The sequence below is a fragment of the Ovis canadensis genome, chromosome 5 (genome assembly GCF_042477335.2).
Source record: "Ovis canadensis isolate MfBH-ARS-UI-01 breed Bighorn chromosome 5, ARS-UI_OviCan_v2, whole genome shotgun sequence".
NCBI classification, from domain to species: Eukaryota; Metazoa; Chordata; class Mammalia; order Artiodactyla; family Bovidae; genus Ovis; species Ovis canadensis.
In genome coordinates this window covers 95,952,501-95,972,109 of record NC_091249.1, presented here as the reverse complement: position 1 = coordinate 95,972,109, position 19,609 = coordinate 95,952,501, and the positions used below count along the sequence as shown (strand labels likewise).

Below are 19,609 nucleotides of genomic sequence, written 5' to 3'. Positions count from 1 at the left end.
ATAAATCCAATTGTAGCAACAGGTCACAAAAGCTCTTCAACATGTTTAACAAAACCACATCCTTGAAACAAGGCACCAGGTACACACAGTATAATCATGAAATGGAGGAATTCATCTCTGTGCAAACTGGAAAAAAAAAATTTCAAGTTAAGATCCCTTCACCAGATCATACAGAAAAAGTAACTGATTGTTGTCCTTCACGTCGATGAATGCGAAGATGCCCTCTATTGAACAGGGAAATGAGAAGCGATTTCTTCTGGCCTCTTGTCATAATTTACCCTAGAGAAGACTGTTTCTAGAAAAGTCAAAGAGAGGTTTCTTTATAGCCCTTTCACAGTGTGATGACAATTCTGACCCAGTGCAACAGTAAGACAAGACTTAGCTGTATAATGGACTGCAGCCACATTCCATGCGCAAGGGCAGGAAGCCCTGAGGAGGAGGGGCTGCGGGTCTCCATGCAGGGCTGTCTCACAGAAAGCACCAGGAAAGAAGAGCCCTCCACACCTTTACAGCTTTATCTGTAATGAGAGGTGATCTGGACTGGGGCAATTGTCATTCTTTTCATTAACCTTTTCTCCAAAAGAAGTTCAGGAGTCACTTCTAAACATTAGAACTAGCATACCTGAAATAACACCTATCTCGGAACATTTCCTAGATTGTAGATTGCCACAGGGTACCAACCACTAAGCCCATCTGCCTTTCCTCTCTCCAGAAATCCACCAGCAAAGCTCCTCATCCGGACACCAGGAGGGGGACATTCTGCACCCTCATTTGCATCGGAGTGGAATTCAGTGGTCCTTGGAGAGGGTCCTGCACTGCAGATGTGCTAATTTCAGGGTCACGGCAGCACAGAAAGAGGTACCTGTGGGTGTTCTGACCCCAGGAGAGACACAGAGAAGCTTGGAGGGTTGCCCGGTGTCTCGCCCTCTGGTCCCGGGAACACTGTTGCAGATACAGCTTTCAGCCTAGCCCTGATCCATGCCACACATGCTTAGGTTGAACCTGAGAACTTACAGGAGGAATAATAATTACAGAGACGGAATCACTCCTGTCCCCTATTGGCAGGGAAATGGCTTCTGTTGTCGGAAGCCCCTCTCCTTCACCCGTGAAAGGATCAACATCTAACATTTCTTCATGGCAAAACAGAAAAACACTCTATTGAGACGGTAGCAATATTTTTGTATTCTTTGCATGCATGTGTGCTCAGCTGCTTCAGTCATGTCTGACTCTTTGCCATTGTATTCTCTGCATCAGCATAAATACAGAAGTATATGAACATCCAATAAAAACTCTACAGAGCTCCTTCTGTTTCTAACTACGGTTTGCTAAAAAAAAAACACACACACACACAAAGACCACAAAACTTTTATGGAACTAGACGATATACTGTATTTACATTAATCCCTTTCACTTTGATAAAAACAAAAAAGAAAACTTGTTTCTCTGTATCCCATCTTCACTGTATTGTCACCATAAAATATCACTACTATTTGTGTCAGAGTAGGCCACTCTTCTCTACTACATGTCCATCCTATTTAACATTCACACACTACTTTTATCTCCACACACACTTTTATCTCCACTGAATACATTCAGCACTTCAAACATGTAAACAAAGTGGGATAGGTATTCAAATGGACAAAAAATAATGCTACCCTAAACAGAAATGTGATCAGTACATAACTCTCGCATATTACAAAAATATAAAACCCCACCTAGAGGGGTGGGATGGGGTGGAGATTGGAGGGAGGTTCAAGAGGGAGGGAATATATGTATTACCTATGGCTGATTCATGTTGATGTATGGCAGAAATCAATACAATACTGTAAACCAATTATCCCCCAATTAAAAAAAAATAAACAACTAAAAAATAAATAAAACAGATGGCCAACAAGGACCTACTGTATAGCACAGGGCACTGTGCTCAATATTCTGTAATAATCTAAATGGGGAAAGAATTTGAAAGAGAATTTACATATGTATATGTAGAGCTGAATAACTTTGCTGTATACCTGAAACTAACACAACATTGTAAATTAGCTATAAACCAATATAAAATAAAAATTAAAAAATTAAAAATATGTACTAATATAGATGATTTCTGCCACAGAAGTTATAGCTACTCCTAATTGCCAAACTCATAGAAATAACTAAATGCCTTATCTTTGTTTTCAAAAAAGGCTAAGTTCATTTAATATTAGATCATAGAAGTTATTACTGTGATCTTATACTGTTTTATGGTATATGTTTTAAAAGAAAACATCTTCAGATGATAAATACCTTTTAATATAGCTTGTGTTGAAGGCTACCTCTCACTAAGGAAAAAAGAATGTGAGAGAATATATATGCATATGCTTATATAGGTATATGAGAGAATGCATCTTTAAATGCCTTCTGTATAAATGAATCTTTTGAATATCACATCTATAACCTTATCTAATCACTAAATCAAGTAGTCTTATTGTTAATACTATTTGAATACAGTTGAGTGAAAGTGTGTTAGTTGCTTAGTCGTGTCCGACTCTTTGCAACCCCATGAACTACAGCCCACAGGGCTCCTCTGTCCATGGAGTTCTTCTCAAGGTAAGAATACTGGAGTGGGTTACCATTTCTTTCTCCAGGGGATCTTCCTGACCCAGGCATTGAACCCAGATCTCCTGTGCTACAGGCAAATTCTTTACCATCTGAGCTACCATGAAGCTACACTCAGTTAAACAATTCTGTGAAACTTTGTAGAATTTAACAGGAACTTCAAAAATATGCCAATTTTAAATTGCTTATAGTGTCATTTAGCATATCACCCTTTTCATTAGGTTTCACTAGGTATAAATATCATGAAGTGAAGTGAAGTCGCTCAGTCGTGTCTGACTCTCTGCGACCTATGGACTATAGCCCACAAGGCTCCTCTGTCCATGGGATTCTCCAGGCAAGAATACTGGAGTGGGTTGCCATTTCCTTATCCAGGGGATCTTCCCAACCCAGGGACTGAACCCAGGTCTCCCACATTGCAGGCAGATGCTTTAACCTCTGTGCCAACAGAGAAGCCCCTAAATATCATAAGAACTCATTATTAAAAATGATCACCTATACAGTCTAAATTTCCACAGCACCTTGCACTTAAATACAGAAAGAATTTCAATAAGAAGCATAGGTGTGTCAAGCATATAAAAAAAAAATCCCCATCACATTTTGTACCTTTGTATAAGCAGTAGAGATTAAACTAACTACTCAGCCAAGTTTCTCCAGCCAAACACAAGGATAAATAAGGAAATAACTGCTTGATAGTCTTTATTTATAAACTCCTAGGCTGGGAATAGGGTAAAAATATTCAATGTTATTGTAGATTTGTATGATATTCTAAATAAATTCCTTACTTTTTAGAAAAACAAAATGGATATAAACATATCCCATGAACTTCTTAGTGAATAATTACAGATAGAGGTTCCATTAGGTATGATGTTGGTAGCTCTAAAAACAAGTGGGGTGGAAAAAAGCAGAAAGAAGACACAGAGGCCTGTCAGTTTGTCAAATGTCAGCATGTCAAAGGAACTGACACTGACGCTCAATTACATGTTTTACAAAGGAAAAGAATAATTTAAAATAAAATGTTTTCCTAGCAAAGAAAACAAAGAACTCATTGTAAATCAACAATTTTTATAATAATTTCATTGTCTATCAACTCATTAAGTCTATTTAATTCAATTAATTAAACTCCTTGACATTCACTTTATGTTCTCTAATTGCAGTTCAATGAACAGAGTATAATATTCTTTTAGCCCATTTTCCACTTGGATAAGGAACCCTGACATTTCTCATTGCTCATAACTCTGAGGACTCCCTTAGCATTTTAGACCAGCATATTAGAATATTTTGCCAAAAGACTGAACTGTTAGATGCAATTTATTCCATTTTCTAACCTAAATAAATACCACAATACTTCAATCACAGCCATATAGTTCACAACACAGCTCAGCATCGTACTGGTTTTTGCATGCAAAATTAAATTAATTCCCACAACGATGCATGGCACCCAAAAATGCAATCTCCCCAAGACCAACTGATTGCACAAGACTATATGGCAGACTCATATTTACCAACTTTATAGAAACCTATGGCCTCCAAGTGTGTCTTCCAAATCTTTCTCTTTCTCTCTAAAACAAGTCCTCTTGCCAACAGGTTAGAGAAATGACCTTCCTATAACTCTTTTTTGCAAAGGACACTTTTTGATTGTACGTAATGCAAATGTACCAATCATTACATTTAAATTAGAATTCCTTTTTCCACCTGCCTTCCAAGTACCTGATCTGCCTTGCCTCAGAATGGCAGAAAATACAGAAATACTCAAGTAATTTCTTCTTATGCTTCTCATTGTTCTTTGAAGCTGGCACTGACCAAAGGACTATCTGTGCATCATAATAAACAGTGATTGAGGAGATACATTTCAAAAAGTGCTCATTGAATATGAGCACTGTAAAAATGCTCCATTTAACAAGAATTCTTAAACAAAGATATGAAATGTGACATGAAATTATTTGATTTTCTTTTCTGAAAGGAATCTTCTCACAATTAACTTATCAGTGAAAAGTGAAAGTAGTCACTCAGTCATGTCCGACTCTTTGCTACCCCCTGGACTGTAGCCCACCAGGCTCCTCTATCCATGGGATTTTCCAGGCAAGAATACTGAGTGGGTTGCCATTTCATTCTTCAGAGGATCTTCCTGACCCAGGGATTGAACCCAGGTCTCCCGCATTGTAGGCAGACACTTTACCATCTGAGCCACCAGGGAAGTCTTAATAACTTATCAGTATTTATTATTAAAATGAGTTGTGTTTCAAATGATTTCTTCCGATTTCTTAATATTGGTTCAAGGGTGAGGAAAATATTCATTGCCCAGGGCTTTGAAGACAGTTTTTTTGGCCAACAGATTCTCTACAGATGAATCTACATTTTATTCTTAGCATGGCAAACTTATTTTCATACTTTTAAAATGTCAGGAAGGGCTTCCCTGGTGGCTCAGCAGTAAAGAATCCACCTGCCAAAGCCAGAGACACGGGTTCAATCCCTGACCCAGGAAGATCCCACGTGCTGAGGAGCAACTAAGCCTGTGCACCACAACTATTGAGCCTGAGTTCTAGAGCCTGGAAGCTGCAACTACTGAAGCCTGTGAGCCCTGGAGCTCATGCTCTGCATCAGGAGGGGCCGCTGCAACGAGAAGCCCAGATACGGCAGCTGGAGAGTAGTCCCCACTCACCCCAACTGGAGAAAAAGCCTGTGCAGCAACAGACCCAGCACAGCCAAACACAAACAAACAAATAAATAAATATTCATGGGAAAAAGTCACAAAATCTACTTGGGACAGACAAGCGAATTCACTTCTGCCACTGCCCCCTCCATCTCACCCATATTCTAATTCGCCCCTCTTTATTTAGTTTCTGAAGTTACTTCTTCATCCCCCTTTCTTGCCACCACCCTCACCCACCACGCTTATTATGAGAGTTGCCAGAGCTATAATTATTGCAAACCAGAAAAGTTTCTTTGTAGGGTGTGTGACTGGCTTGGGGTGGAGGGGAGTAGGGAACACCTGTGTTTTTGTGAAAGCAAGTATTTCATCGTGAAATTGTGATCTGCTCTATTCTGTACTAACAGTGCAACCTCATGGAATAATTAATGACCCCAGCTCTTAGGTGAACAAATTCTTACAAAAGCAGACTCTATTTTAGAATTTTATTCTAAGGGTGATATAACTTTTATTTGGACTGCAAGAGTCAAACCGCAGAACTCTACACAGCGTATGTATAATCTTTTCTCTGTTTCTATGAATGTATTTTAACAGCTTGAATATACCATGCTAGTAGGTTTTTTAAATGGCATTTCACACAAAGCTTTATTGCTAGCTGACCTCAAATTACTCATCAAGTATACTGAAGTACTTAATGGCAAAATTTTGTAGACATAGCACAAGTCTTACAATCACACTGTTAGCAGACACAAAACATAGTTGCTAAGATGCAGAGGCAGCTGGCTAAAGTCCATGCTTTCTATAGGGAATTCTACAATTTAAGAGCTTTTAATTAAATATAAGTATATACCAATCCACTCAGTGGAGAAATATTAGGATCACATTTCTCTATTAAAATAGATTTCACTTTAACGTGTAGAAAAAAAAGATTTTTTTCCTTATTTAAAAAATACAATAGACAGCCATACTGAAGTACTTGAGAAGCACTTATAGAATTTAAATAGAGAAAACTTGAAGTTGTCTAAGATATTTAAGCTTTCTGACACATACCTATGAATCTAATATATCCAGACATAAGCAAATGCTTCGATTTCATCCACCATTGATATATTCTTAACTAAAACGAAATGCTAGCTGCCACCTTGTAAAGCAAGGAAGACTACCTAATCTGCCTTTCCACTGGGTTTTCTCAGATGTTCCAAATTTCCCAACATTTTCAAAATTTGAGACACTAAAAATGGTGCCAACTCAGGATGTTGAAAAAAATAAATGACGTTAGTGATCAAGATATAAATATCTTCCCCGAATCTTGTCACTTGTTTTCATATGCTTAAATTACTTTAATAATTGAAAATCACATGATATTTAGATCAACACCCAATGCCTCCAGAGGTAAGAGATTAAAGTAGAGGGGAGATCAAGATTGGATTCTGTGACCCGTGTCTCCCTGTTAGCTCTGCTAGCCAAGGCTCATTTGGTGTACCACCCATGCATGCTATCGGACACTGACAGCTCCTGCTTGCTGAGAAAGGAGCTCAATATTTCTCAATTCATGAATTTTACACCCAGAAAGTGCAATAAACAATATAAGCGTTTCTGATGGCCTCATTTTTGAGGCAGACATGTTATGGGGATGATAAATGGGAATCATCTCTTTTCCCAGCTTCAGATAATCCTCTAATAATGCTGTTCTTTCAAGTGGAAAGAATGTGTTTAGATATAGTCATCTGCTCTAAGTGCGCTTAAGGAGTTACCACTGAGTGTGGGCTTTTCCTGCTTATAGAAGAGGCCCAAGGGACTCCCTAACTTCCAATTTTTAAAGGGTAAGGGCTTTCCTGGAGAGCTTAATCAAGTAATTTTGGGCCCTTCAAGCATTTTTGAACCGTAAGATAAAGAGCTGCATGAAAAAGAAGGCAGGTTGTTTCAGTTTGTAAATGTTCCCTTGAAAGCAGAGCAAATGACAGAAGCCAATTGTCGGGCAGTGCTTACTTTTCTTAATAGGGGCTTCCCTGGTGGCTCAGACGGTAAAGCGTCTGCCTACAATGCGGGAGACCCAGGTTCAATCCCAGGGTCGGAAAGATCCCCTGGAGAAGGAAATGGCAACCCACTCCAGTATTCTTGCCTGGAAAATCCCACGGATCGAGGAGCCTGGGAGGCTACAGTCCATGGGGTCACAAAGAGTCAGACACGATTAAGTGACTTCACTTACTTTTCTTAGCTTTTTCACGTTAGTTTCCCGAGATTGTCAAAACTTTTCATAGATAAATAGATGACAGATAATGACTAGATGCCCAACACCAGAAAAATACTTTGGTCAAAATCAAGGATTCAAAATGTAGGTAAAACACTTTGACATAAGTAAAACAAATGCCCCTCATATATATGTGTGTGTATGTGTGTGTGTTTATCTCGATACTTCCTTCTAAGCTCTCAAATTACAGCTACTAAACTGAACTTTACCAAACATCATTTTGTTTCCATTACAACACTCCCTTCTTCAAAAGTTACCTCTTCCAACCGACCTCTTCAATAGCATGTTCAAATTGCTCCATCGCTGTCCTCACATTTATCCTCATCCTCCCATTCTTTGTTCTCATTCTCTGCATCTCTGAGCTGGATGCAGAGAAATCTATGCCCCCATCTCAATATCCTCCTCATTCCCAACTCACACTTCTATTCAACAAGAATCCTCCTGCCCCGACCTCGGAATGCTTCATAAAGCATTCCTTGGAGCTTCACTCCTGCATTTTATGAACAATCCAGCTGAAGTCTCCGTTCCTCCCGTCTGTCTTCACTAAAACTCCTCAGCCCAAACTGGTTGTGTCTTTCATTTGTATGCCATATTGTTTCTTATTTATAAATTCCCTAGTGGTTATTATATACTTGTCTCAGCTTCCTTACTAACTTCTATGTTCCATAAAGTGAAAGATCTTTTAAACATGTACTGCTACTGCTGCTACTGCTAAGTCGCTTCAGTCGTGTCCGACTCTGTGTGACCCCATAGACAGCAGCCCACCAGGCTCCCCTGTCCCCAGGATTCTCCAGGTAAGAACACTGGAGTGGGTTGCCATTTCCTTCTCCAATGTATGAAAGTGAAAAGTGAAAGTGAAGTTGCTCAGTCGTGTCCGACTCTTAGTGACCCCATGGACTGCAGCCTCCCAGGCTCCTCCATCCATGGGATTTTCCAGACAAGAGTACTGGAGGCTCTCCTTATTCTAGCCACTTAGCTTCTCTTTGGGAATTTAGTTGAAAGAATGTCTACATAGTTATTTATCATCAAGAATGGAAACGTTTACATTTACTACTTTGACACTTTCTTTTAAATATCTGCATTTTTTCTGGTCCTGAAGAAACTGTTTTTTGGCTGCAATAATAGCTCAAATTCTGAGACACAACTGAAAGAAACACAGATTATGCAAATATTAAAGACTTCTATAGCTATGAAAGTCAGATAATCTAAGTGGGCAGGCATAGTCTCAATATTATTTTTTATCATTCTTTTCCTTTCCAAATATAGAATCCATATAGGTTTATCTCAGGGCAATACTATTTTTTTCAAGTGGAAATATATAATGAACATATTCACTTTGTCAGTATAGTCAAAAGAATCCTTAAGCCATGAGCATATGTATTTCCTTTTAATTTCCATGCTGATAGAGAGAAAGTAATATGGGTATGGCAGTGTGAGGCATGCAGGTCCATGTAATTCAAGATACATTCTCCACGATCACTTTTGATTCAATTACAATTACTCTGAAATGTTAAAAAAACATATCTTTCAGTTATAGTTAATTCTATTTTCTTCCTTCCTTACAGATGCCAAGGTTCATTTAACATGTGTGAGAAAAGCTACTCTTCCCAAAATGTGATAAAGGCCAGCATTTCATTTAGGGGAGACTGAATTAAACCTTTTTTTTTTTTCTCCTTAAAACTGGTAAAATAAAACTTAAACTTCCATAGGTTTAAAGCAGCCCCTTCCCCATGTATATGTCTATATTTCAACCCCTGTCTGAAGGTGAGAAAGCCTTTACTTAACTGTAGGGTTCAACATTCTCCAGGAATAAAGACTGCATGCATTAAAAAATACATCTAATATTAAAAAAAGAAGGCAAATTTAAGAAAAGAAACAAAAAATATGAAGGCCTGGGTCCCACCACTAGAATTCAGATTCAAGTTGTCTAGTGGGGGGTGGGGGAGTGGATATTTTTATATGGAGGCTCCCTGGTGATTCTGATATAAAGCCAAGGTTGAGAAGCAACATGAGCAGAATTTGTGCACTGGGAGATTTCCTGAGGCTCCTTCAAACCTCTGCACAGAATGGCATCACTGTCGGTCAGCTGCTGACACCTGGTTGGTGCTGTCTTGCAGCCTCCTGGGCAACATGGATGGCTGCTCAGCAAGAGGATGAATGCCCAGAGTTTCCTGTGAGGCTGATTCTGAGACTTTGTCTGTTATAGTGACTTACTTCATTGTTGCTGTTGTTGTTTAGTCACTCAGTTGTGTCCAACTCTGCGACCCCAAGGACTGTACCAAGCCAGGCTTCCTTGTCTTTCACTGTCTTTTGGAATTTGCTCAAACTCACACCCATATTACCTGTATTTTTCTTTTTATTAAAGCAAGCAACTAGCTTTTATTGTATACTCCTCTTGCTTTTTGATTATTTCAAGTTGCCTTCCCAACTAAGCTACGGATGACATTATTTTCCTTTCCCTAGCCCTGGTGGCTCAGACGGTAAAGCGTCTGCCTGCAATGCGGGAGACCCGGGTTTGATACCTGGCTCAGGAAGATCCCCTGGAGATCCTTCTCCAGGGGGAGAAGGATGGCAACCCACTCCAGGACTCTTGCCTGGAAAATTCCATGGACGGAGGAGCCTGGTGGGCTATACAGTCCATGGGGTCACAGAGTTGGACATGACTGAGTGATTTCAATTCACTTCAGCCACAGAGTAGCTTGATTGAATGGCTTTATTTCAACAAGCCTTTAAAATACTCCCTGGGAATAAGTGTGAAGAGATGGGCAGTGAATGTTTTATCTTCAGAGAGTGAAATGGCTCCCTTAGAAAGCAGAGCAAGGTAAGATCACAACGTAATAAAAGATGGTAACTATAGTATATCCCATTGTACTCTACAGAAGCATGCATTGGTGTGTTTTCTTTTCCCTTTCTCAACTTAGAGAAACTCAAACCTACTCCGAACAGCACATGGCCAAAGAAACTAACTCACCCTGTGAGATGCCAGGAATACTGTGGTGTAAAATGAAAAGATGAAGTCACTGGAAGTCAGACAAGGTAGTGTATACCGATTACATACTAGGGGCAAGCAGGTCTAGGTACATAATATGTCAAGCTTTCATAGACACAGATATTGAAGTACAATTAAACTTTCCCTCTCACTCAAGGGATTCTTTCTTTCCAGTTTCAAATCTCCTACTTTAACTTATCTATGGAAAAAAATTTTTATACGTTGTCACAATAATTCTAGCAAGTATTTAGAAGGTTTGCCATAATTTATCCTCCTCCTCCAAATCAAACCACTCCTTTTGAGAATAATTATAGCTTTCATGCCATTGGATCAGGGTTTCCTTCTTGATTCACACTCAAAAGGTCTGAATATTGGCATATCCCTCTAAGGAACACAGTTTCTCATGCAATAGGTGCTGAATTGTCCACACAATACCCTAGGTTGAAACAATATTTTACAATTTCCATTGCCTCAGTTGTGTTGTAAAAAAATCAAAGTACTTCCATTCAAACAAACAAAAAAAAAATACAACAGTTTTCACTAAAAAATATTCCCCTGCCCCCTCAACCAGAGTCCCATTCTTGGAATCTCTCTATCAATAAAGTCACTTATTAACCAGCTTTTTTTTTTTTTTAATGTGACAAACTGGCCTCACTGAGGTTCAATGTAACAAATTTTGCAAATAAATTTTAAAACTGACAAACACAGATAATGCATTTAAATTATTTTTTCATTTTACCTCATTAAAATGAAACCTTTACAAAGCATTTCTGTTTCTGTCTCTTTTATCCCTTTGCTCCTCTCACCACATGTCTCTCCCCTTAGCTACACCCCTCCCCTCCAAAAGTTCTGAACACTGTCTGGGCCCGTGAATACATTTTTTATTCACTGCACAAATGAATGATCTAAGAGCTATTAAGAAAGAAGAATGTAATCCCTGTGTAGAGAACTAGGGGGTTTCCTTGACAACAACAAAAAGACAGCAGGAAATGCCCATGTTTTCTATGAATATGCAAGAAGAGGCCTGGCCCAGCACCTGGAAAAATTTATAAAGAATTTGTGAAAAGATCTTTTCTTTGAAAAAAATTAAATTTGCAATCATCAAAAATCACCAGTCCAATTTTCACACATGAAAAGGAGCAGAAAGCTAATGAGTTCTACATGTTGATAGTATAGAATCAATACTATAACTATATTTAAAATTTAAATAAGGGCTGCAGCTGCTTCTGATTTGCACCCAAAATGGCATCACCCTAGACAAACACAATCCATAGATGATTAAAATTTTAACAAGCTCTTGCAGTCAGACAGATACTAGAGTATAATTATATTTGTCTTGCTGTGGTATAAATAATCTCAAATTTTAAGGAAATTGCATTTTTAACATATTTAATACAAAACAATCTACATTTTCCGACATTTAGACGTTCACAATGAAACAACTGCCGTAGCTGAGAGGCGATTCGTTTCTACTATGTCATTGCCATGTACAAGGCCCCTGTGCTGGGTGCTTTCTAGGCACTTAGGAGGTTTTAACATGTGACGTGCCTGCCACCATGTCTTGCAAGCCCAGGAAGAGATCCCCTTCTCTTTTAAGTAATCTAGTGAGTTTGTAGTATTAGCACATTGGAGAGGGCAATGGCACCCCACTCCAGTACTCTTGCCTGGAAAATCCCATGGACAGGGGAGCCTGGTGGGCTGCCGTCTATGGGATCACACAGAGTCGGACACGACTGAAGCGACTTAGCAGCATCAGGAGTATTAACACATATGTTTACTATTATAACAAATGAGGCCTGTGGCAATCAAGCAATTTACCCAAGATCAAATAGGTGGCAGATAACAATGTTGACCATGAACCCAAGTCTGTTTCCAAAGGCTCTTTCCACTCCATCGAACTGTATCCCATGGATCAAATCAACTACCTATCCATGGACATTCAGAATATCAGAGTGTGCTTCAAAAATCCAGTTCTAGTATAGTATGTAGTGAATGGCAATTATTTGACTATTTGTTGGATACATGTATATTAATATATTTGGATACATACATATATGTATAGCTCAGTTGGTAAAGAAACCACCTGCAATGCGGTGAGACCTGGGCTCAATCTCTGGGTTGGGAAGATCCTTATATGTGTGCTTGTATATGTGTGTGTCATCTTTTGTTACATAATCCCTGTGCTTTGGGAAAAAAAGAGTATGTATCAGAATTTAGGAACTATTCTTTCTATATAATAATCACCACTACATCCATTTTACTGGCAAAAAATTCTGACAGAAAATTTAAGAAATTCCTGGGTCCACATGGTCAGGAATCAAAGGAAAGACTGACTGTAGCTTCCCCAACTTACATCACCTGCTTCTGTAATACTGCTAATTCAAATTGCATTTGAATTAAGATATTATAAAACTTTAAATCACCTTTTAGGGTATGCAGCCCACTCTAAAAAGTAGTTTTATGTCATTTAATTTTACAAATGTGTAATTCTGAACCATGATACATCATGGGACGTGTTTTGAAAAGCTAAATGTACTTAACTTACAGACGATGTCATCTTTATCAAAATGTATCAATCACTGAAAAATAGGAAAATGTGAGAGAACACTCCTTCCTGAGGAAGTTGCCTGAAGTTTCCATGAATCTGTACAGGCTTCCAGGTGAATCCTAAGAAGGCATTCATCTTCTGAATCAGGGGTGCCACTCTGTCATTTGAGCCCTGTCTAGAAAAATGCCTGATAGTACTTGGGGCTCCTTGGCCCAACTGGTGAGTCTCTGTTGTGAAGCAATAGGTTAATAATGAGTTTTCAGCCATTTGTTTTTGATCTTACCCTTCCAACAAGAACCAGCTTATATTTCATTCTTCTCATGAAATATTTTCTGACTCCCCTGCCTTCATTGATTTCTTCTTTGTTGATATTATCTGCCATTTAGTCAGTAGCTCATACCTAGTGTGTAATTATGCATTTCTGTACTGTTAATTACATTTGCCTATGTGAATATAGGCTCCTCAAAAGCATTTAAAGGCTTTGGGAGCAGGGCCTATGGTTTACAGTTATTTTGTGTCCCTTTTGATTCTGTTAAAGAACAAAGCATGTTGTAGCTTTACCTGAGGATAACCCTTGACCGACTACTCTGCTAGAAGGCAGTGTGCACCTTCCTCTCAAGGTCACTGCTAATGACAACAAGTGGTATTTGTCTTTGGCTGATGCCCCACCTCAATAGCAGCTTAGATACTGGCAACTTGTAATTGCAAGTGCCATTTTCAGAAAGAATAGTCTTCTTCATGTTAAGAAGACAACAAAGTTCCTTTTACCCATCTACAGGACATCTCTTTTATTAGAAAGCCCCAACCTGTGAGAAGCATGATTTTAATGTCTTCAAGATTTTCTTGAGATTAGTGGGTTAATAAAATATTTATAGAGCATTTAAAAGTTTGAGATTCTATGTGTTCTGTATTGTGTCTTATGTGAGTGTATGTGTTATACATACAAAACATTTCACTTAGAAGGACTTGGTAAAAAGGTAAGCTTTGATCTGTAGTGTAGTGTTAAGCTCATTAATAATTAAAAAATATTAAGGCCAATTCTTTTTTTCCTACTATAGAAATGAAGGGAAAAGAGACAGTCTCTTCTTTTTTTCATTATTTTGCCAATAGAAGAATTCAGTCCTTTTCTAGACAGCCAAGGAGGAATGAGGGAAGCCATCCTAATTCCCTGCAGGGGAAAAAAAACCATGTGCTTCTCTGGCAGGGAGCCACAGCTGGAGCCCAGCAAAGGGAACCACTCAAGTGTGTAGACACCCGCCCCATCCACTTTCAGGGATGTGCTCCAAAATTCTGCAGGGGAGAAACAGCCCAGACCCAGAGCTGCTGGTTTCAGCATGCTGTTCTCCTGCCAGAGCAGGTATCTGAATAGCATACACAGAGCCCCTTATTAGCAGCAAACGAAATCTAAGCCATCTCCTCTTAAACCAATAGAATGCCAATGAGAAGCCAGTCTTTCCAGCATCTATGTTCTTTCAGAAACTGACAGACAGAGCAGCACCTGAGCCAACAGGGAGTCATTACTCCTGTGAGTTCATCAGGGGAGAGAACTGCCTCACTGCAAAAATGCTCCAAGGAGTGCCAAGACTCAGACTAGTACCAAAGGGGCAGGCCCAGTGAGCCTCTGTCTGCCATCTGCCACACTTCCCCTAGATACCTCACAAATTACCTCTGAAGTTTAAACATGATAAAATATATAAAGAGTGGTCTGAAAATATCAAGCTCTAAGTGCACGCATGATGATTTTGCCCTGCACATACTCTGAATATAATTATATATAATTTTGATTACATATAGCTATCAATAAGATTAAAGTTAGATTTGCTTAATTTGTTTTATTCAGAATCATGTGGGTAAATGTTCAAAGGTAAATGTTAATCATGTGTATCATTATAGTGAGACATATACATACATGTAGTGAAACTGTGTGTGCTTGTCGCTCAGTTGTGTCCAACTCTTTGCCACCCCACAGACTGCAGCCAGCCAGGCTCCTCTGTCCATGGAATTCTCCAGGCAACAATACTAGAGTGGGTAGCCATTCCCTTCTCCAGGGGATCGTCCCTACCCAGGAATCGAACCCATGTCTCCTGCACCATAGGCTGATTCTTCACCATCTGAGCCACAAGGAAAGCCCATATAGTGAGAGACTAATTTAAAAAATGTTTTTACTTAAAAAAAAAAAAAAATATATATATATATATATATATAAATTCATTCAGAAATGAGTAAATTTTTTGTTGCTCTATTCTGAATTACCCACATGATCTCATTCTCTTTCTAGCTGTGTTCTAAGGTACATGTTACTTTAGAAACTACCTTTGGGCATGAGAGAGGGGTCCCAAGAAAGTGGGACTCCTAATATCCTCTCCTCAAACACTAACCAGAACAGCCACTCTTTCATGCTCTCAAAATATGGAAGCCCAAGAAAGGAATCTGATCCTATAATTAACAATCTGAAAGTAGTTCTACATAATAAATTCTATAAAAATGTGATTAAAAAATTATATACGGTTATCTTGAGTAACATTACTTTTTAAAAACTGATAAATGTGCTTTCAATGGTATAAATATTGGCATTTACCCAGATATCTCCTGTACTCAGAGCTAATGATCCTTATTCCTTACCCTCTCCTCAACAGCATCATATTCAGAAAATAAATATTTAGCTCTATGTACATTTCTCAAATATACAAACAAAAATGCAGATGGGATTAATCATATGGGAATTATTTCTGAATGATGTAAGCAATCAGTTCAGTTCAGTTCAGTCGCTCAGTCGTGTCCGACTCTTTGCGAGCAATAAAGTACCATAATTCTCAACAAGGAAACAGAGCAAAAGAAACTCTAATTTAGAGGCCAAAATTATTTTTCTCAAAACTTCATTAATCATTAATGTCATTTCATTAATAATTTCATCAATATTTTCTATTTGTTATCATTTTAGTTTCATATTGGCTTAATACCTGTCTTACACTTAGACTGGATAGCTAGAAATGATAAAACTAGCAAAAAAGAACACCTAACCAGCAAATAATACCAAGCAAGTCTGACAAGTAATAGGCAGTATACATGAATTTGTTTTAAAAAAACTAATAAGTCACCTATTTTAATGTTATAACCGTAAGCATTTGCCTAATAATGTTTACAGTCAGTATCTGTAGACTTCTAAATTATTCTTTGAGTTAAAATTACAGTGTATTCGCTTTTAGAAACATTCATAATCCTGTTACACTAATTTATGACATTTCAGATGATTTCAAGGAGGAGCATTCTTTTAAAAAGGGGAAAGTGCAGAACTGAGCTAACTCTTCCTATGCCTTTAAACTCTATAGATTTCATGTGTGTGTGTGTGTGTATTAGTCACTCAGTCATGTCTGACTCTTTGCAACCCCACGGACTGTATAGCCCACCAGGCTCCTCTGTCCATGGAATTCTCCAGGCAAGAATACTGGAGTGGGTAGTCATTCCATTCTTCAGGGGATCTTCCTGTCCCAAGAATTGAACCCGGGTCTCCTTCATTGCAGGCAAATTCGTTATCGTCTGAGCCATCACATGTTCACAAAGAAAACCTTTCAATAACTTTTCAAAGTGCAGGTGTGCAAATTACTCCTGAAATAGACAGGAGCCATGTTTTCAGTATCCCCTGAACCACTGTTAAACACACCCTATAGCATTTTTCAGCTCATAAAAATTTTATGAGCTGAAAAGTTCCTTCAGATTTTTTTTTAACTGCTAACTACAGTTGCCCTCCAGCAACAGCACCCTAAGTTGCTATTAAGATCCATTTGAGCAAATAGAACATAAACGTGTCCTGCATAGTGTGTTTTGTTTAATAGTAGTAAAAAAATTTTTAAAAATCAAGATTTATGTGACTTGCTGAGAGCAGCAAAAAAAATTATGAATGCCTTGGTTTAGAGTAACATGGGTGGTATTTTTGCTTACTTGAATATACAGTATATGTAGAGGTCAATTTTATGTTTTTGAATAAATTTATACAAATTTGTACATGTACCAAGGATTTTCCAGTTTGGAAAAATGTGCCTTGATACATAAAAAGGTTGGTTTTCCAGGCACATATGTATTTTTCCTTATTAATGTACACCTGCCTTAAAAGTCATTAATTTAACATCTGCTCTCAGGTTTTTCCCTTCCAAAGTGAAAAATGCTTGAAAAATTAAATTTCTCATAGAAAACAAATAAAATGAGTATAAAGCAGTTGGACCTGAGTCATCACCCTCATTGTCTTAATGAAGACAATAAACAGTGTTTTTAGTCTTAAGAAGGGCATATATAAAGCATACAGAAAAGACAGATAGATGCAGGGACAGGGGAGAAAAAGAGAGATGGAGTGAGGGAGTTAATAGATAGATACATGTTATTCTCATCCTTAGCCCCCCGCATTCCACTGCACTCACTGAAACCCTCTGCCAAAGAAGATAAGTATTCCCTCTCCTTTCTGACCCACAGTTATCAATGCTGAATGGAAATTAGTTTGAAGGCAAGTCAAGGCCACATGTTTTAAGAGTGAGATTGACACATACACACTACTATGTATAAAACAGATAACTAATGAGAACCTACTGCATAGCAAAAGGAACTCTACTCAACACTCTGTGGTGACAAAGAGGGGATATATGAACATGTATAGCTGATTTACTTTGCTCTACAGCAGAAACTAACACAGCATTGTAAAGCAACTAAACTCCAAAAAAACAGAAAAGAAAAGTAAAAAATAAGGTAGAAAAAAGAGGAGGAAATACGTAGTTGTGTTTCCCAGACCCAGCTGACTTAAGTTTATAATTCAGATAAAAATACACACTTTGTATAAATGGTTTATGAGTTAAGTTACTCAGACTCTCCATTTCAAGTAGCCATTTATAAACTTAGATTTTTTTTTTTTCCTGATGACTGCCAATTCTTCCAGGGAGATTGAGTTTCACTTTTCCCGTTTAGTAATTTGATTACCCTCACCTCAATGCACAGTTTCCCATTTAGAAGAGTTTTTAAATGCAGAACATGTCTTACTGCTTTATCTATCATTTGACTCAACATAGTATCTACACTAACAAGAGAGTAATCTAAGTTGGGAAAAAACTTTTGTATAGCTAGTCATTCAAGAATTCTTTTAAAAAATTCTCAAATTAAGCATTCGTAGGAATCCCTAAGCTTCTCTTCATTTCTTTCTTTTTCATAGTAATATCTTCTTGTCACTTTTCCAGCCCCACTAACAGCAATCCTCATTCCCACTACTTGGCAGCCTGTCCTCTCCCTCCATCTCCAGTTCCAAGAGGCAGAAGAGCAATGTAGGAGAGAAGAACTATGGTTTCCAAGAAACAGCATCATTAACAGGAAAATAATGCTCCAATCCTGACCTCATTCAACTATATTGGAAAGTGGAGGTTAATATCAATACTCTGAGAGTGTATTCTCTTCTCTGCTATTCACTGTCCCACAAGAGCTTTGACATGGAGAAAGTTCTGGGTGGTAGAGGCCAAATTACCATCTAACTGGAAGCCAGCTGACTAGACATTAGAGCCACCTGTGTTCCCAACAAGTGCATCCCCAAGCAGGCTCATGAGTATCGCATAAATTACAAAAAATGACACATCTTACAAAAAATGACACCTCTAGGGGAATAGCCCAACAGTAAGAGAAAAAAACCTCTCAAAAAACATTCTTCTAGCTTGACTTCTCATAGCTAGATTAAGGAAAAACGAGCATTTATTCCTCTAATCCACACACTAAAACTAAAATACAGCAACTTAACAAAAATCGATGATCTTAACTTCTATATTAAAAAAAGACAAACCTGAATAGATCTATTGAACTGCATATAACACGTATTCGCAATTCAGCTTACCACATTTGGAAGACAGAGTGTACTGACCTTTAAGAAGGAATAAGTGAAGTTTAATGATAAAAATTGCAAGTATTAGTCAATGTAAAGAAACAGCTTTTAAGAATTTTGCCAGAGAGATATAGAAAATACTTGAGCAGAATCAAAGGCACCATGAATATTCCTATAACTAAATCACAAAATAAATAACATTATAGCCTGGGTTTTTAGGGAACAGAGGTAATCCACTTTCTGAAATTGTATTTGAGAAATATATTACAGCATTTCCTAGAATTGAGCTAGACCTTATTTGTTCTAAATATTTAATGCTTAATGAAAATATCCAAGGACAACAGCTTGAAAATATGTTGAACTTTCTTTAAAAGAACATTTAAACTGCATACCTATTACCCACCCCACAAGTTGCATAATAAACCTGCAAATCATGGAAGAGAAAAAATAAAACAAACCTCTAGACGTCTATCAGCCCTAGGGATATGCAATACGGTTTTAGCTGTCCATAGTGTAAGTACTGAAGGTTAATAGTTAAAGACCAATGAAATGTTAACACAGTCTAGTACTACGCTTGAGTAGTAACACATGGAAAGACACTGAAATTAAAACATCTTGTTCTGCATGTTCTGAAGTGATGTAACAGTGATGATTTGGTTATATTAGATGACAAAGCAGGGCTTCTTATACTTTTAAAATAAAATCATATCTAACATTCTTCCAAACTGTTTAACATA

At 38.0% G+C, this 19,609-nt stretch overlaps 1 protein-coding gene across 2 annotated transcripts in view; it reads right to left on the bottom strand.

Annotated features, from left to right (window-relative positions):
* VCAN (versican) overlaps positions 1–19,609 on the bottom strand; it is a 120,158-nt gene that overhangs the window by 47,354 nt on the left and 53,195 nt on the right. The gene's annotated exons all lie outside the window — the stretch shown is intronic.